This window comes from Nylanderia fulva, unplaced genomic scaffold (genome assembly GCF_048542155.1).
Source record: "Nylanderia fulva isolate GAGA-0341 unplaced genomic scaffold, ASM4854215v1 Scaffold898, whole genome shotgun sequence".
Lineage (NCBI taxonomy): Eukaryota > Metazoa > Arthropoda > Insecta > Hymenoptera > Formicidae > Nylanderia > Nylanderia fulva.
In genome coordinates, this window is record NW_028191024.1 from 17,103 (window position 1) to 34,363 (window position 17,261).

Below are 17,261 nucleotides of genomic sequence, written 5' to 3' on the forward strand. Positions count from 1 at the left end.
ACCTACCGAGTTTAAACTTTCAAAGTAGGCCGTTTCCGGGAGCACCACAAGGAGGTGGAGGTACAACTTGGACGTGAGAGGCTGAAGGTCCTTACTAGAGGACTTCGTTGGCGCATCACGAACCAACCACGACTCTCTCTAAGTACCATCGCAGCGTGTTGCTTTGAGGACCGAGAGAGTCATAGTTACTCCCACACAATCCTTTTTGTATTCTTCTATTTCGATTGGATCCGGATCGTCACAGTTTTTAAGTATGAAATCTTCTTTGAGATCTTCAAACTTATATTCCCTGTCTACGTCATAAATTATAAGAGTAGGATTTATTTTCCTTGGCTCCTCTACTTTCAATTTCTTTGTTGTTAGGTTTATTCTTTTCACAAAGTCCCCGTCTCTTTCATCCACCTCCACCACTACTCCTTTTCCTCTCATTTGCCTTATTGCCTTTATCCTCAGCCTTTTATTTGTACTTGTCAGTTCCTTTATAACCTCCTTCTTTATTTCACTATTCGTTCTCGCATCTTCGTCTTCTTTTATAGGTTTAATTAGTACTACTTTGTGCGTAGTATCTGACCTCCTTTCTTTTTCTTTTACAGCACCTGTAGCAGTCCTTGGAGTTCCTGCCGTAACATTGGCATAGGAGAGTCCTTTAGGCCTCAAGTCAGCAACAGCTTGGTAAGCAGCTTTCCATTTTTCTTTTTCTAAAACTACATTATGTAGTCTATTTTCTAGTACTGCCCATTTGGACAATATGTATTTTATTGCAGATTTTGTTATTTTGTTGTTATCATTAAACATGAATGTCTCGAGCTGTTCCTTTGTCTCCATCATCTCCTCTACTTCATTTACTCCTGTGCTCTGTTCTAATCTTTCATATCCATCCTTCTCATTTTCAGAATCACTCAGCCTTGTGTTCCCTTCATGCGTCTCTTCAGTGTCTTTTTGGATACTACCCGAAGAAGGTGGTGATCTACTTACAGATCCCCTTCGCGCAAACAGCAATTCTCTTTTTCTCTCTTTTTCGGCGTTCAGAGTTTCGGTTACTTTCGTGCCAGCATTAGTCGTTACCAAAGTATCAGCCAAGTTTTTGTGTTTTTGTTTGAGTTTTGTTCTTTCCATGTATATCCCATGAGTATGGCAGGTTTGTCCACTCAGGCAGAGCCTCCATCACCTGGGTAAGGCGACTTATATACCACAGAGGTTGCGCCAGGTGCCCCTGGGGGATCGTTTGCGGTCGCGCAACTTAACCTTCCCGCGGCCATGCAGCCCCAGACACGATGCCTCCCATCCTGGCTTGAAAGGGACCTCGGGGCCCCGGGTGCGTCATGCCCGTACTACTGTCGAATCGTCAGTAGCCTCCTGGGGAAAGTAGATAGGAACAGATGTCCGTGGTTGATTTAACGTGCGGTACCTGCTCAGAGAGCTTAATCACACGACCCCCATGGGTGCGGAATTGGGATAAGCCCAATCAGCTCGTTCCAGCAGGCCAGGAACTACCAGTAGCGCCTCCGAGTTTGTAGGACTCTTCGGCAACCCACCGGTTGGGGCGAGCGCCTGTCCAACGCTCTACCAGCTGTGCAGGACTGGTGCCCGAGCAGATACGCTGCTCACCCGTCGAGGCCCGAGAGCCCCTAACCAGCATGCGGCTTCAACCACTACCCCCACGAGTCCGACCTCAATTGCCGGGACGAGGGACGAATCCCCCTGGGCAACCCGACTCCCGTGGTACCAGTCAAGATCACTGGTTGGATCTTCGTGGCCGAGACCACTCCCAGCTTTCGGAGGCCTACACCTCCCAGGCAGTGGTCGGCCTATGTTCCTCGGGAACATCGGCTTTTCTTATCCTCCTTTCAGCATCGCCCTCCTTCTCTGAAATACAATCTTCGCATACACACCAACACTTTCATACCTTTCCTTACATTCCAACATGCGACTCACATCCACACTGCCATTCTCTCGCACAATCACACCCCACTCACTCAGGTTCCTCACATCACCATACATTGGACACTCAACCAACACATGCTTTTAATTCTCTCTCTCCGCTCCGCATGCACAGCTCTCACTCTCAGACAGACCACGCTTATACAGGAATTCATTCAAACTTCCATGCCCTGTCAGGATATAGCCCAGGCTCAAGCTAGGCTCGAACTCTCGGCACTCACCCGCGAACCTTACATTCTTTATAAATTCATACGTCACTCTTCCTTTCTCGCACTTATTCCATCTATTCTGCCACATCTCATACAGCCTTTCACTCACCAATTCCATACATCCTTCCACACCTCTCTCACGCAAGTCACTATCATTCACTACATCATACTCACTCATACTAATTCCCTTTCTCACCTTATACAACACTCCTCTTCTCACGCACTCCAGGTCCCACGGCAAGCCACCCATAAGGACTTGCATGGCCGCCGTGGAGACCGTTCTACATACATTCAGACACGCACTCAACACCACTCGCTGGCACCTATTTATGAGCTCCCTCGCATATTCAAATCTCATCACTCCATACCATACACTCGCTCCATACATCACACACGACATGAACAGACCTTTATACAACACAGTCACAGCTTTCTTTCGCAAACCCCACTCACTTCTCAACACGCGTCTTAATTTTCCCACCACATTCATACATTTCTTTCTCAGACACTCCAGATGCAACCTGTAGTTCATCCTTTTACTCACACAAACACCCAGATATTTCACGCTCCTCGCATACCTCACGCATCTATCATTCACTCGTACATTGGGAGGCCTCGTCCCAGCCATACTACCTTTCATCAACATCATCACAGTCTTGTTCTCAGACACACTCACACCTACTTTCACTCCCCATTCGTACACCATTCTCATCCACTTAGTACCCTTTCTCTCCAACTCCGCTCGGCTCTGTCCTTCCACGACCAACAACAAGTCATCCGCGTACGCAACCACTTTACATTCACTCTCACGCAGCCGCCACAACAGTTCATCCATCATTAGGTTCCATATAAATGGATCACAGATGGAGCCCTGCGGGCAGCCACGCTTTACGTCTTTCCACACTGTGTCACACGCACCCATCATGCATACACGCCTGCCGCTAAAATAGCTCTTCCATAATTCAATTTCTTCACATTCAACCTCACGCAATTTCTCGATCACACATTCCCACTCTAGGTTATCAAACGCTCCTTTGAAGTCCACGAACACTCCTAACACATACTTTCTCTCCGACCCATTCACCCAGTCATGCACTCGATTCCATGCATCCTCGGTCGACCGATTCCTTACGAATCCGTACTGGGCGTCACACATTCTTCCACCCATCGTTCGCTCGAGTCTTCCAACCATCATTCGCTCCAACACTTTCCCCAGCACGGACAGCAGTCAAATGGGCCTATAAGACCCAGGGTCCGACCTAGGTTTATCGGGAGCCTTCAATAACACTACTACCCGCGCAGTCTTCCACGCCGGGGGGAAACACGCTGTATTCAAACATACATCATACATTCTTTTCATCCATACCGGGACAGCACGCCAAATCGCTCGCAACATCTCAGCACTCACACCATCCATACCAGGTGCCTTACCCACTTTCATCAATTTCACTGCCACATCCACTTCGCTCCATTCAAACTGCCTTTCTTCCTCCCTCACGTCTCCCCTGGCGTCTATCGCCACGTTCGTCCTTGCTGCCGGGAAGAATCTCTTCATTAGCTCATCCGCGCTTTCTTTCCATGTACTCGTCACTCTATCACCCACTTTTATGCCACTTAATCTTACCCTATCACGCTTTCCCATGCACACCTTATATACATCGTTCCATGGATCCCTCTTCCCAGTCACGCACACAAATCGCTTCCAATTTTCCTCTTTCACTCTTCGCATTTCCTCCTTATACTCCCGCAAAACATACTTATATTCATTCATTCTTTCTTCCACTCTGCTTCCATTCCTCTTTCTCGCACGCTGGTAGGCACGTCTGCTCCTTCCTACAGCCTTCTTCAGTTTCTCAAGCTCATCCGTCCACCACACAAGCTTCCTAGCATACACAGGTTTACACCTCTTCATCCATCGATCATTCGCACTATGGATCCATTTCATCATTCGCTCTACACAGCTCTGCGCATCCGCTTCGTCTATGGCGCTCGCTGCATCCTCTAACGCACTCTCTAGCATATCACACATATATCCTTCCCAGTCTACGTCCTTGCACACCCATCTACGCATGCCCTCATTCGTACCTACATTCTCTCTGTGTACCATCCGTATTACATACAATACGTTATGGTCACTCACTCCCCAGTCGGCTTTACTTCCCACTCATACCGGCACCCTCCATTCACGCCGTTCACGAAAGTGACATCGATGTCACTCTCCCCATTCGGCCCGCTGAACGAGTAAAACTCGCTTGGCTCATTCAACAACATTCATCCCGCTCGCAATCATCCATTCCTCAATCACTCTACCACGCGCTTCACTCTCTCTGCTGCCTCCACCCTTGCTATACCACAAGGGAGAGACGGCATTCGCATCCATACCTATCAGCAGACGCTTTCTCCCGGCCGTCTCACATACTCTGTCCATGTACGCCAAGTACGGCTCGATACACTTACCATACTGGCAATACATGGACACCACATACATTTCGCCAAAGTCCCCCTTCAACCACACACTCACTCCAAGCTTATTCGTACACTCTCTCACGCACATCACGTCTAACCTAGAGTCATTTACCACCACTGCTGCTTTCATCGTCCCACTTTCGCACACAATCACATCCATACCTATGGGCAAGCCCACCACACGTCCATGCCTTTCATACGGTTCTTGCAGCAGTGCTACACTCACTCGACGTTCGCGCATCATCTCACCCAGATCACACATAACCGCATACGCTCTCTGGCAGTTATACTGCACCACATTCACGCACCATTCATTCGTCATTTATTCTCGCTTTCTCTCTTTCTAACGCTCTCACGTATTCCGGACACACTTCGGACAGAACCGAGTGATCACATTTGCTCCCTTTCAGCTTACAGTTTCTACACACACTTTCCTTTTTACAATCTCTCATCATGTGTCCTACACATCCGCATTTTTGGCACAGTCTTTCCTTTTCGGTGCATTGCCGCATCATGTGCCCAAATGCGAAGCACTTGTGGCACCTCAGCACACTGAAAAACTCTTTCACCCTAAAGGCCTTCCAATGCACAAACACTCGTCCGACACTACAGAGCACATTTCTTATTGCACTCGTAACTTCTAATATCACATTTCCGCAGGTTGCATCTTTCTTCGCATTCCTACTCACAACACGCACACGTTCCATAAATACTCTCTCATCCACTCGCCCTTTCAAGCTCCTCTCATACATTTCTCTCATTAACACTTCACTCTCCATATCATTCGGCACATCGTACAAGATGATCTTTGGGCCTATCTTGCAAGGCAGCTCAACCTTTAGGCCAGCATTCTTAAACTGACCGACACTCTCTTATCCTTTTCAACTCACTCTCGCTCATCGTCTCAATCGCTACACCTCCATTCCTCACTTTCCTCACCGCTTTCACACGCACATTCAGTGACTTGCTCACATGCTTCATCATTCTCTCCTTTACTTCCTCACTTGTCACACTCGCACTTGCATCATCCGCTCTCACTATTACCGCATAACTCTTCTCTTTCGTTTTCACTCGTTTTCACATTCACTTCCTGTACCTTTTCAATCACGCTCTTTTCAACATTTTTCGCACTCACGCTCGCATAGATCATTCCACTTCCGCCGTAGGCTAAATCCCGACTCGCTTGACGCATACACTCATCCAGTTTCCCCTGTATTCTCTCATTTTTGCACAACATTTTCATCATCTGTTCCTCATATTCTCCCACAATGTCCAGTATTTTCTCACTCGCACTCTTAGAAATTTTGTTCGTCTCCGTAAACAGGAATTTACGGAGTCTCGCACCAATTACTCTCATACACGCTATCTCACTCACTTCCGCAACGCTCTCATTCTCTCCCTCATTCATTAATCAAGAACGAAAGTTAGAGGTTCGAAGGCGATCAGATACCGCCCTAGTTCTAACCATAAACGATGCCAGCTAGCGATCCGCCGAAGTTCCTCCGATGAGGAACGGGTAACGGGGAATCAGGGTTCGATTCCGGAGAGGGAGCCTGAGAAACGGCTACCACATCCAAGGAAGGCAGCAGGCGCGCAAATTACCCACTCCCGGCACGGGGAGGTAGTGACGAAAAATAACGATACGGGACTCATCCGAGGCCCCGTAATCGGAATGAGTACACTTTAAATCCTTTAACGAGGATCCATTGGAGGGCAAGTCTGGTGCCAGCAGCCGCGGTAATTCCAGCTCCAATAGCGTATATTAAAGTTGTTGCGGTTAAAAAGCTCGTAGTTGAATCTGTGTCGCACACCGTCGGTTCACCGCTCGCGGTGTTTAACTGGCGTGATGTGGGACGTCCTACCGGTGGGCTTAGCCTCGCGAGGGGCGGCCCAACTAATATCCCGTCGCGGTGCTCTTTACTGAGTGTCGAGTCGGGCCGGTACGTTTACATTGAACAAATTAGAGTGCTTAAAGCAGGCTACCTTTGCCTGAATACTGCGTGCATGGAATAATGGAATAGGACCTCGGTTCTATTTTGTTGGTTTTCGGAACCCCGAGGTAATGATTAATAGGGACAGATGGGGGCATTCGTATTGCGACGTTAGAGGTGAAATTCTTGGATCGTCGCAAGACGGACAGAAGCGAAAGCATTTGCCAAAAATGTTTTCATTAATCAAGAACGAAAGTTAGAGGTTCGAAGGCGATCAGATACCGCCCTAGTTCTAACCATAAACGATGCCAGCTAGCGATCCGCCGAAGTTCCTCCGATGACTCGGCGGGCAGCTTCCGGGAAACCAAAGCTTTTGGGTTCCGGGGGAAGTATGGTTGCAAAGCTGAAACTTAAAGGAATTGACGGAAGGGCACCACCAGGAGTGGAGCCTGCGGCTTAATTTGACTCAACACGGGAAACCTCACCAGGCCCAGACACCGGAAGGATTGACAGATTGATAGCTCTTTCTTGATTCGGTGGGTGGTGGTGCATGGCCGTTCTTAGTTGGTGGAGCGATTTGTCTGGTTAATTCCGATAACGAACGAGACTCTAGCCTGCTAAATAGGCGTACCTTATGGTATCGCGAAGGCCCCCGGCTTCGCCTGGCGGGTTTTTACTACCAACGTACAAACAAATCTTCTTAGAGGGACAGGCGGCTTCTAGCCGCACGAGATTGAGCAATAACAGGTCTGTGATGCCCTTAGATGTTCTGGGCCGCACGCGCGCTACACTGAAGGAATCAGCGTGTGTTCCCTGGCCGAAAGGCCCGGGTAACCCGCTGAACCTCCTTCGTGCTAGGGATTGGGGCTTGCAATTGTTCCCCATGAACGAGGAATTCCCAGTAAGCGCGAGTCATAAGCTCGCGTTGATTACGTCCCTGCCCTTTGTACACACCGCCCGTCGCTACTACCGATTGAATGATTTAGTGAGGTCTTCGGACTGGTGCGCGGCAATGTCTCGGCATTGCCGATGTTGCCGGGAAGATGACCAAACTTGATCATTTAGAGGAAGTAAAAGTCGTAACAAGGTTTCCGTAGGTGAACCTGCGGAAGGATCATTAACGTTCCGGAGGTCCTGCTCTGCGTCGAGAGTCCTCTCTTTTGGGAGAGACGCGCGCTCGCAGCAGTCGGCGACTGAATGGACGCGCTGAAAAGGCGCTCTCAGAGAAAAAGAAAATAACGGATTTGACGGAATTTGTTGTTGTGTTTTGATATAACGACGGACGCCGTCGCGCCTCTCTGACCGAAAGTAGTCGGCAAGCAGAGCAGCGCGCCCGGCGGTGTTCGACGACGATTCGGAGCGAGACGCTTCGCGATCACGCTCGTGTGTGTGCCATTCTCCGGCCACACACACACACAGAGCGTCGATTCGGCGTTGAGCGCGAACCGGTGGTAACCTATGCCCGCGCACGCGTGTGTGCAGCACCCACGACGTTCGTCGACGCGCGCCCTCCCCGTTGTCGCGGGGCAGCGGTCAGCGTGCCGAGAACACACGGTGTGCGACCGCGAGTGCCGAGCGAGAGGACCCCCATATATTATTATAATATATATATATAACACAGAGAAGGGATCGATGATATTTCGACCAATCTGTCAACTGTGTCGGTCCGACGGTTTCTTCAAAGAGCTTCCGCCCCGGCTCTCCCGTTGCGGGAGAGACGCTCCGAACGAGAAACACACAACTCTATCTTTGTGCCGTAGCCTTCCCTGGCGGGAGGCGGCGGTCCGCGCGCGTCCTCGGACGCGCGCGGACAGGCTGATCGAAGAGCCACCACGATTATCTCTCTCTCTCTCTCGTCCGAGAGAAGAGACCACGATGGTTGAACGAGAAGCGCGTTTCTTCGCGAACGCAAAAATTTCGAACGATTACCCTGAACGGTGGATCACTTGGCTCGTGGGTCGATGAAGAACGCAGCTAATTGCGCGTCAACTTGTGAACTGCAGGACACATGAACATCGACATTTCGAACGCACATTGCGGTCCACGGATACAATTCCCGGACCACGCCTGGCTGAGGGTCGTTTTAGTACCCCTAAACTGCTTGCGCCCGAAAAGCGCGCACGGCCACGACGCGGGCGACCAGAGAATGGCGCGCGCGTCGCCTGTGCCCTGTGCAACGCTTACAATGGGCGTACGAGCGATCGTTGGACGTTCGCCCGAGGTGTCTGTGCCGCGCCGACCGGCCGCGGTGCAAATCCTGGCGTCGTCTGAAATGACACACCGAAATAATAATAATAATGAGGAGGAGAAGCGCACAAGCGTGTAAAACGTTGGCGAACGCGCGCCCAGAGAATGCTGCGCGAATTAAGAGGGGGAGCGTGTTTGTGTATCCAAGTCGTGTGTGTACGCGAGAGCCGAGGAGAAATGGGATGAGAGTAAGAGCGCGCGCGAAGGGAGCAACAAACGGCCAAAAAATGGGTCAGAACGGTGAATGGCACCGCTTTCTCTAGAGCGGCGCGTGCGTCGTTGTCTCCCGAAAGTAGGTAGCGCTTGTCTCACCGTCTCTCCTCTCCGTACATCACACAGACTGACCGGACTGCTCTCGCACTCTGTGCCGCGTCTCTCGGTGCGATAGCGCTCGCGCGTCTTATGCCGAGGCGCCCTTGCCCGCACACATAACGGTATTACGGAGAAATATACGGCGCGTCGTCGTCCGGCGGAGAGAGCATTCGTAATCCTTTACCTCTTTACGGAGAAGGGTTTTGAATCGCGAGCCGACCGCGTGTCCGAGTCCACGAAATTTTCGTAAAGCGAAAAAAGGGGACCGGCGCGCCCGCCGCGTCGTGTACTCGTCGAATCGATTCCGCCCGAATTTCGTATATAAAAGAGAAGGGAGAGCCGAGAATCTCGAACCCCGCGATATATCGTCTCCATTACCACCAACGAGTGTGTGTGCGGTTAGCGCCCCGGCGATTTGCCTTCTCGCGTATTTCGTAGTGCTGCCGCTGCTGCTCTCTCGTTCGACGCTCTCTCTCTCTCTCCCTCTTATAATATATATTATAGAGGAGAGACGACGATGAGCGACGCGGAGGAGGCAAACGGCTACGAAAACTCACTATGCGACGACCTCAGAGCAGGCGAGATTATCCCGCTGAATTTAAGCATATTATTAAGCGGAGGAAAAGAAACTAACCAGGATTTCCTTAGTAGCGGCGAGCGAACAGGAAAGAGCCCAGCACCGAATCCCGCGGTTCCGCCGCAGGGAAATGTGGTGTTTGGGAGGATCCGCTTATCCCGAGGTGCCGCGTCGCGTCCAAGTCCATCTTGATCTTGAATGGGGCCACTTACCCGTAGAGGGTGCCAGGCCCGTAGCGACCGGTGCGCGCCTCGGGAGGATCTCTCCTTAGAGTCGGGTTGCTTGAGAGTGCAGCTCTAAGTGGGTGGTAAACTCCATCTAAGGCTAAATACGACCACGAGACCGATAGCGAACAAGTACCGTGAGGGAAAGTTGAAAAGAACTTTGAAGAGAGAGTTCAAGAGTACGTGAAACCGTTCAGGGGTAAACCTAAGAAACCCAAAAGATCGAACGGGGAGATTCATCGTCAGCGGCGCTGGCTTCGCGTCGGTCGGCGATGTCCCGCGGAGTCCTTGCGGCTCGCGCGCGGGCACGCTACCGTGCGCCGATGTCCGGCGCTCGTCGTCGTGCACTTCTCCCCAAGTAGAACGTCGCGACCCGCTGGGTGTCGGTCTACGGCCCGGGTGCGGTGTCTGTCGCGTCGCCGGTAAAACGGCACGCGACAGACAAACCCTCGGTCGCCCGGCCGGCTGCTCGGCGGTACGCGCAAGGTATCAGGCCGCACTATTCACGGTGCGTCGAGACCGTCGCAAGCGCGCGCCACGGTACTCGGAGGTTACGGACTTCGCGCCGTCCCCGGTCCTGGCCCGCTGTTGGTTACAGTACGGTACACCTTCGACAGGCCTGCGAACGTCTCCCGCGGTCTCGCGGGAGACCGATACCGGTCGGCGACGCTACTGCTTTGGGTACTCTTAGGACCCGTCTTGAAACACGGACCAAGGAGTCTAACATGTACGCGAGTCATTGGGACTTGTCGCGAGACCTAAAGGCGTAATGAAAGTGAAGGTCGGCCCTGGCCGTCGACCTAGGGAGGATGGGCCGCGTCGCGATGCGGCCTCGCACTCCCGGGGCGTCTCGTTCTCATCGCGAGAAGAGGCGCACCCAGAGCGTACACGTTGGGACCCGAAAGATGGTGAACTATGCCGCCTGGTCAGGACGAAGTCAGGGGAAACCCTGATGGAGGTCCGTAGCGATTCTGACGTGCAAATCGATCGTCGGAACTGGGTATAGGGGCGAAAGACTAATCGAACCATCTAGTAGCTGGTTCCCTCCGAAGTTTCCCTCAGGATAGCTGGCACTCGGCCGTTCCGCACGGAACGCGCGCGAGTCTCATCTGGTAAAGCGAATGATTAGAGGCCTTGGGGCCGAAACGACCTCAACCTATTCTCAAACTTTAAATGGGTGAGATCTCTGGCTTTCTTGAATTATGAAGCCACGAGCATCTTCGGATCAGAGTGCCAAGTGGGCCATTTTTGGTAAGCAGAACTGGCGCTGTGGGATGAACCAAACGCAGAGTTAAGGCGCCCAACTCGACGCTCATGGGACACCATGAAAGGCGTTGGTTGCTTAAGACAGCAGGACGGTGGCCATGGAAGTCGGAATCCGCTAAGGAGTGTGTAACAACTCACCTGCCGAAGCAACTAGCCCTGAAAATGGATGGCGCTGAAGCGTCGAGCCTATACTCTGCCGTCAGCGGCAAGTGGGGCGGCAACCGGGAGCGGGCGTTAGTCTTCTCTCGCGTCGTCACGAAGCCCTGACGAGTAGGAGGGTCGCGACGGTGAGCGCAGAAGGGTCTGGGCGCGAGCCTGCCTGGAGCCGCCGTCGGTGCAGATCTTGGTGGTAGTAGCAAATACTCCAGCGAGGCCCTGGAGGACTGACGTGGAGAAGGGTTTCGTGTGAACAGCCGTTGCACACGAGTCAGTCGATCCTAAGCCCTAGGAGAAATCCTATGTCAATGACGGCGTACAATATACTCGAGTGTCGAGAAATAATAATAAATATTATACGAAAGACACACGCCCGTCGGGCGAAAGGGAATCCGGTTCCTATTCCGGAACCCGGCAGCGGAACCGCATACAATTCGGGCCCTCGTAAGAGTGTTCGTCGGGGTAACCCAAAATGACCTGGAGACGCCGTCGGGAGATCCGGGAAGAGTTTTCTTTTCTGTATAAGCGTTCGAGTTCCCTGGAAACCTCTAGCAGGGAGATAGGGTTTGGAACGCGAAGAGCACCGCAGTTGCGGCGGTGTCCGGATCTTCCCCTCGGACCTTGAAAATCCAGGAGAGGGCCACGTGGAGGTGTCGCGCCGGTTCGTACCCATATCCGCAGCAGGTCTCCAAGGTAAAGAGCCTCTAGTCGATAGAATAATGTAGGTAAGGGAAGTCGGCAAATTGGATCCGTAACTTCGGAATAAGGATTGGCTCTGAGGAGCGGGGCGTGTCGGGCTTGGTCGGGAAGCGGGTCTGGCTGACGTGCCGGGCCTGGGCGAGGTGAACGGTCGGCGTTCTCGCGCCGGTCCCGGGATCCGAGCTCGGTCCCGTGCCTTGGCCTCCCGCGGATCTTCCTTGCTGCGAGGCTTCCGTGGCGGCGCGAGCCGTCGTGGTCGTCCTCTTCGGCCGCCATTCAACGCTCAGCTCAGAACTGGCACGGACTAGGGGAATCCGACTGTCTAATTAAAACAAAGCATTGCGATGGCCCTCGCGGGTGTTGACGCAATGTGATTTCTGCCCAGTGCTCTGAATGTCAACGTGAAGAAATTCAAGCAAGCGCGGGTAAACGGCGGGAGTAACTATGACTCTCTTAAGGACTCCGTCCGGGCGACCGGCGGATCCATGTGCCATCCCCACCTCCTCGTGGTGAGAGTCGGGCAACGCTGGCGAAAATTTCGACCGGCGGCCAACGGGGCTCTGGCTTGGCGGGGCGCTTGCGCCTCGCTTGGGTTCGTGGGGTTGCCAGCCCCTCGAGCCGACATACGACAGGCACTTCAAAGGAAAAAGGATATTCTCTCCTGGCGGCAGCCTCGGGCCGCCGGTCCTGTCGTGCATTCGTCCTCCTCTCCTGAACCCAGCCCTGGTCCTTCGCGACAGCCTCCCGCTGCGGCTCGTCGTCGACAACCGCCCTCGGCTGTCCCTGCCCCTGAGTCCCCGCATGCCTTGCCGTACCCGTGCCCTCATTGCAATCGCGCGTTCAGCACCAAGAACGGACTCGGTCTTCATCGCCGTCGGGCGCACGAGGCCATATACAACGAGGAAATTAACGTCGAGAGGGTGAAGCGCCAGTGGAGCGCTGAAGAACAGCGCATGATGGCGAGGGAAGAGGCCTTGGCGGTTTATCGAGGCGTTCGGTTTATCAACCAACATCTGCTCACCGTTGTTCCGAACCGCTCCCTTGATGCTATCAAGGGTATGCGGAAAAACGGTGGGTACCGACGCCTTGTTGCCGCCGCTCTGGAGGATCTGTCCGCCACGTCGGGAGATAGTTTTTTTCTTTCCGCTGGTGGATCCAGTCCTTCGGCCTCCCCTCAAGCGTCAGCCATCTCTCCGCGTGGGTCACCAGGCTCGCCTCCGCTTTCACCATCTTCTCCCGGCTGGGGCGATGCGTATGGCACATTTGCCGGCGCTATTCGAGCATTAGTCCCAGTCGTGGAAGCCATCCAGGGATGGAGTTCCCGCGTCCTGACTCAGATTGGGTTAGGAGTGCTGGATGGCCAGCGGAGTGTTGATGCCGTCGGCCCGTGGATCACTGGCGTATTCCCTCCGACTGTTTCTCGTTTGCGACCGCCTATGCGTCGCTTTGCTGCCAATCCGGGCAAGAAAGCGCGACGACGGGCGGAGTATGCGCGCGTGCAGCGCCTCTTCCGCTCGAACATGTCGCGTGTGGCCAAGGAGATCTTGGATGGGGCCTACCATGCAGGCGTGGTTCCGGATGTGCAGCGTATGTCTGCGCATTGGGGCCCGTTTGTTGCGCAGGCTTCCGTGCCTGTCGCTCCGGCTCCGCGAGTTCCATCAAAGCGTGAGCTGGGTGGCACGTGGGCACCGATCTCCTGCGAGGAGGTGGCAGCCATCAACTTGCCCCTCAACTCGGCTCCCGGATTGGACGGCATTAGCGTACGCTTATGGAGAGCGATGCCAGCGTCCATCAAAGCTCTCCTCTTCAACATCGTGCTGCATTGCGGAGGATTCCCAGTATCCATGCTGGTGAGTCGGACGGTGTTCATACCCAAGAGGGGCGAGTGTGCTCTTCCGGGCGATTTCCGTCCGATCTCCATTACCTCCGTGGCTGTGAGGCATCTGCATAAAATCTTGGCCCAGAGGCTTCGCGAGTCCAAGCTTGTAGATCTTCGGCAGCGCTGTTTCGACGATGGGTGCGGCGAAAATGTCGCCGTCCTTGCGTCCTTGCTAATGGACGCCAGGTCCCGTCGTCGAGAACTACACGTTGCTTCGCTGGACTTCGCGAAGGCCTTTGATAGTGTCAGCCATGGGGCGATCACTAATTCCTTGGCTGGCTTGGGCTTGCCTCACGGCCTTATCGATTATATCGGGCGCATTTATGCGAACAGCAGCACGGTGTTTGAAGTGCGCGGTGTCAGGTCAGAGCTCTCTAAAGCGGGCAGAGGCGTCAGGCAGGGGGATCCACTGTCACCGGTGCTATTTTGCCTGGTGGTGGATGAGATCATGAGATCGATACCTGCCGACGTCGGATACCAGCTGGGAGAGCATCGTATAAACAGCATCGCTTATGCTGATGATGTTCTCCTATTCGCTGCCACCAAGTGGGGTCTTCAGACCGGCGTACATGGGAATAAAGATAGCCCATATAAATGCGCAAAGATCGCGAGCAGCAGCAGTAAACCTGGAACTAATATTTAACGAACAAAACTTTGACATCCTCTGTATACAGGAACCTTACTCTTATAAGGGGAGAGTAAGAGGATATTCTGCGCCGGGCTTAAGGATCATTCAACCTGACAAAAAAGACGCATGGGTCGCCGCAGTGGTAAGAGAAGGAAAAATGGACGTCTTCCAAAACACAAGTATGGAAAACGAACATATCATGTGCTTCCAGGCTTGCGCGGGACAGGAACAGCTTTACATTATTAACATGTATTGCCAATTCTCTTTAGAAATAAAACCGTTCTTAGATGACCTAGACAATATCCTACAAAAACTCTCTGGGTGCAATATTATAGTAACCATGGACGCAAATGCCAGGTCGGACTGGTGGTTCTCCGACACCACAGACGAGAGAGGGAAGGAGCTGGAAGAATTCATCCTGTCGCACAACCTCTGCATAATGAATAAGCCAAATAACCCTAATACGTATTCGACGGAAAGGGGACAGTCGAATATAGACGTTACACTCGTCAGCGAAGGTCTGGCCAGTAAACTAAGAAACTGGAAGGTGGACACAGCGTGCACCACAAGTGACCATAATATTATTGCCTTCGAGATTGGGGACAAGACCCTAAGGAGGACGGAGTGGAGCATGCAAAATGGCTATAATCTGAAAAAAGCAAATTGGGACACCTTCGATGAATTGATTCAGGCACAATTTAACAAAGATTTTCTGAACAAATTGGAGAGCAGTAGAGCCAGCGAGGCAGCGCGGCTCTTCAATAAAACGTTACTTAAAATATGCGATAGATCTATTCCGAGAAGGAAATTGGCTAACCAAACGGTTCCGTGGTGGACCGAAGAGCTAAAAATACTTAGATCACACGCGAACAAAGCCAAAAAGCACCTCCTAAGAGCAAAGAGGTTAAATCTAGGAAACGTGAACGAATATGGGGAACTCTACAGAAGAACCAGAAATAAATATGTCTCGCTAATCAAGAAGGAGAAAACGGCTGCATGGAGAAGCTTTGTAACTAAGGCCGGAAATAAAGATCCCTGGAGTATCGTTTACAAAATAGTTCGCGATAAGATAAAGAAGCCGAACTATTTCTGCACCCTAACCCTGCCCTCGGGAAAGGAAACAAATAACTGGGCGGAGACGATAAGTGCTCTTCTAGATAAATGCGTACCGCCAGACGATGTAGGCGGAGAAGGTAAAGTACACGCAGAAATAAAATCACAAAATAAAAGATATCGTAATAGTAATATGGAACAGGAAATCACGGAGGAGGAAGTGGCGGTTGCCATCAAGAGGATCAAGAAGAATAAGGCCCCAGGAGCCGATGGCGTAAAAGGAGAGATGCTAAAGGCTGTATGGGCAAGCAACAAGGAAGTCATAAGACAAGTGCTAAATATTTGCCTAAGAGAAAAAACATTTCCCGAGGAATGGAGGATAGCTTCACTGCGCATAATATTAAAGGATAGCAAGAAGGACAGAAGCTTATTAAACTCATACAGACCTATTGCACTCTTACCAGTGTTTGCGAAGATCTTTGAGAGAATTTTGATTGGTAGAATCACTAGATGTTACAAGGAGACGGGCCTGGAGTGCAAGAATCAGTTTGGCTTTAAACCAGGGTGCTCCACAGAGGACGCTCTAATTGCCTTCAGAAACGGTCTGAACACTGACAAGAGATACGTAGTGGCCCTCTTTGTGGACATCGAAGGGGCCTTTGATAACCTTTGGTGGCCCGCTATTAAGAAAAGGCTGATCATGGCAAAATGTAGTAGCACTTTAATCAGAATTATCGACAAGTACTTTAGTAAAAGAAAAGTAGTGGTAAAATCTAATTTCAAGGAGGCCCATAAATATATGCAGAAGGGTTGCCCGCAAGGGTCAATCATAGGCCCAGCAATGTGGAATTTCTGCATGGATGCGTTACTGCAAGAGCTTACAACGATAAGCGATACAGAGACAATAGCGTACGCGGATGACCTAGCGACTTTAATACGAGGGAACTCGAGGCAAGAACTGGAAAGAACTGGCGCACGTGTCTTAAAAACTATCAATGAATGGTGTGTGATACATAAATTGAAAGTATCGGCGACAAAAACTACGGCACTTATGATGAAGGGCAAATTTGACAAAGAAAGGATGCCCAGGCTAAAAATCGAGCGGCAAAACATAAAATATGCTTCCGAAGTAAGATACCTTGGTGTCTTAATTGACAGCAAATTAAGCTTCATAGCACACGCAAGATACCTAAGAGACAAACTAGTCAAATTTATGATGCAAATCAGAAGAGTCGCAAGGGACGAGTGGGGGCTCAAAAAACATGACCTGAGAATACTATACAAGGCAGTAGCAACCCCAATTACTACGTATGCGGCTGCGTTCTGGTTTGACAAGGTGTCACATGTATTAGTCAAAAGACACATTTTGGCGGCTCAGCGAGCGCTGCTCATAGTGCTCACGAAAGCATATAGAACGACGTCGACTAGCGCCATGCAAGTAATAAGCGGAATAATGCCTTTAGACTTGGAAATTATCCAACAAGGAGTGAGTAATAAAATGAAAAGAAACTTGGACGTAGAATGGAATAACTATAGATATGAAGCGAAAGAAAACGTGAACGATAGAAATGTGGCCGCGAACGGACTTGGATGAATTTCTCGCTTGCCCGGCGAAAGCAACACGCCGCGAACGGACTTGGAAGAATTTCTCGCTCGCCCGGCGAAAGCAACAC

General features: G+C 51.6%; 1 non-coding gene and 2 pseudogenes across 1 annotated transcript; all 3 read left to right on the forward strand.

Annotated features, from left to right (window-relative positions):
- Positions 1-6,930: 6,930 nt before the first annotated feature.
- Positions 6,931-7,659, forward strand: LOC146719697 (small subunit ribosomal RNA; annotated as a pseudogene; the record flags this gene model as incomplete).
- Positions 7,660-8,473: 814 nt separating this feature from the next.
- Positions 8,474-8,628, forward strand: LOC114932315 (5.8S ribosomal RNA). Its single transcript, XR_014926374.1, has one exon. It is a non-coding gene; the product is annotated as a 5.8S ribosomal RNA (ribosomal RNA).
- Positions 8,629-9,694: 1,066 nt separating this feature from the next.
- Positions 9,695-12,039, forward strand: LOC146719698 (large subunit ribosomal RNA; annotated as a pseudogene).
- Positions 12,040-17,261: the final 5,222 nt, after the last annotated feature.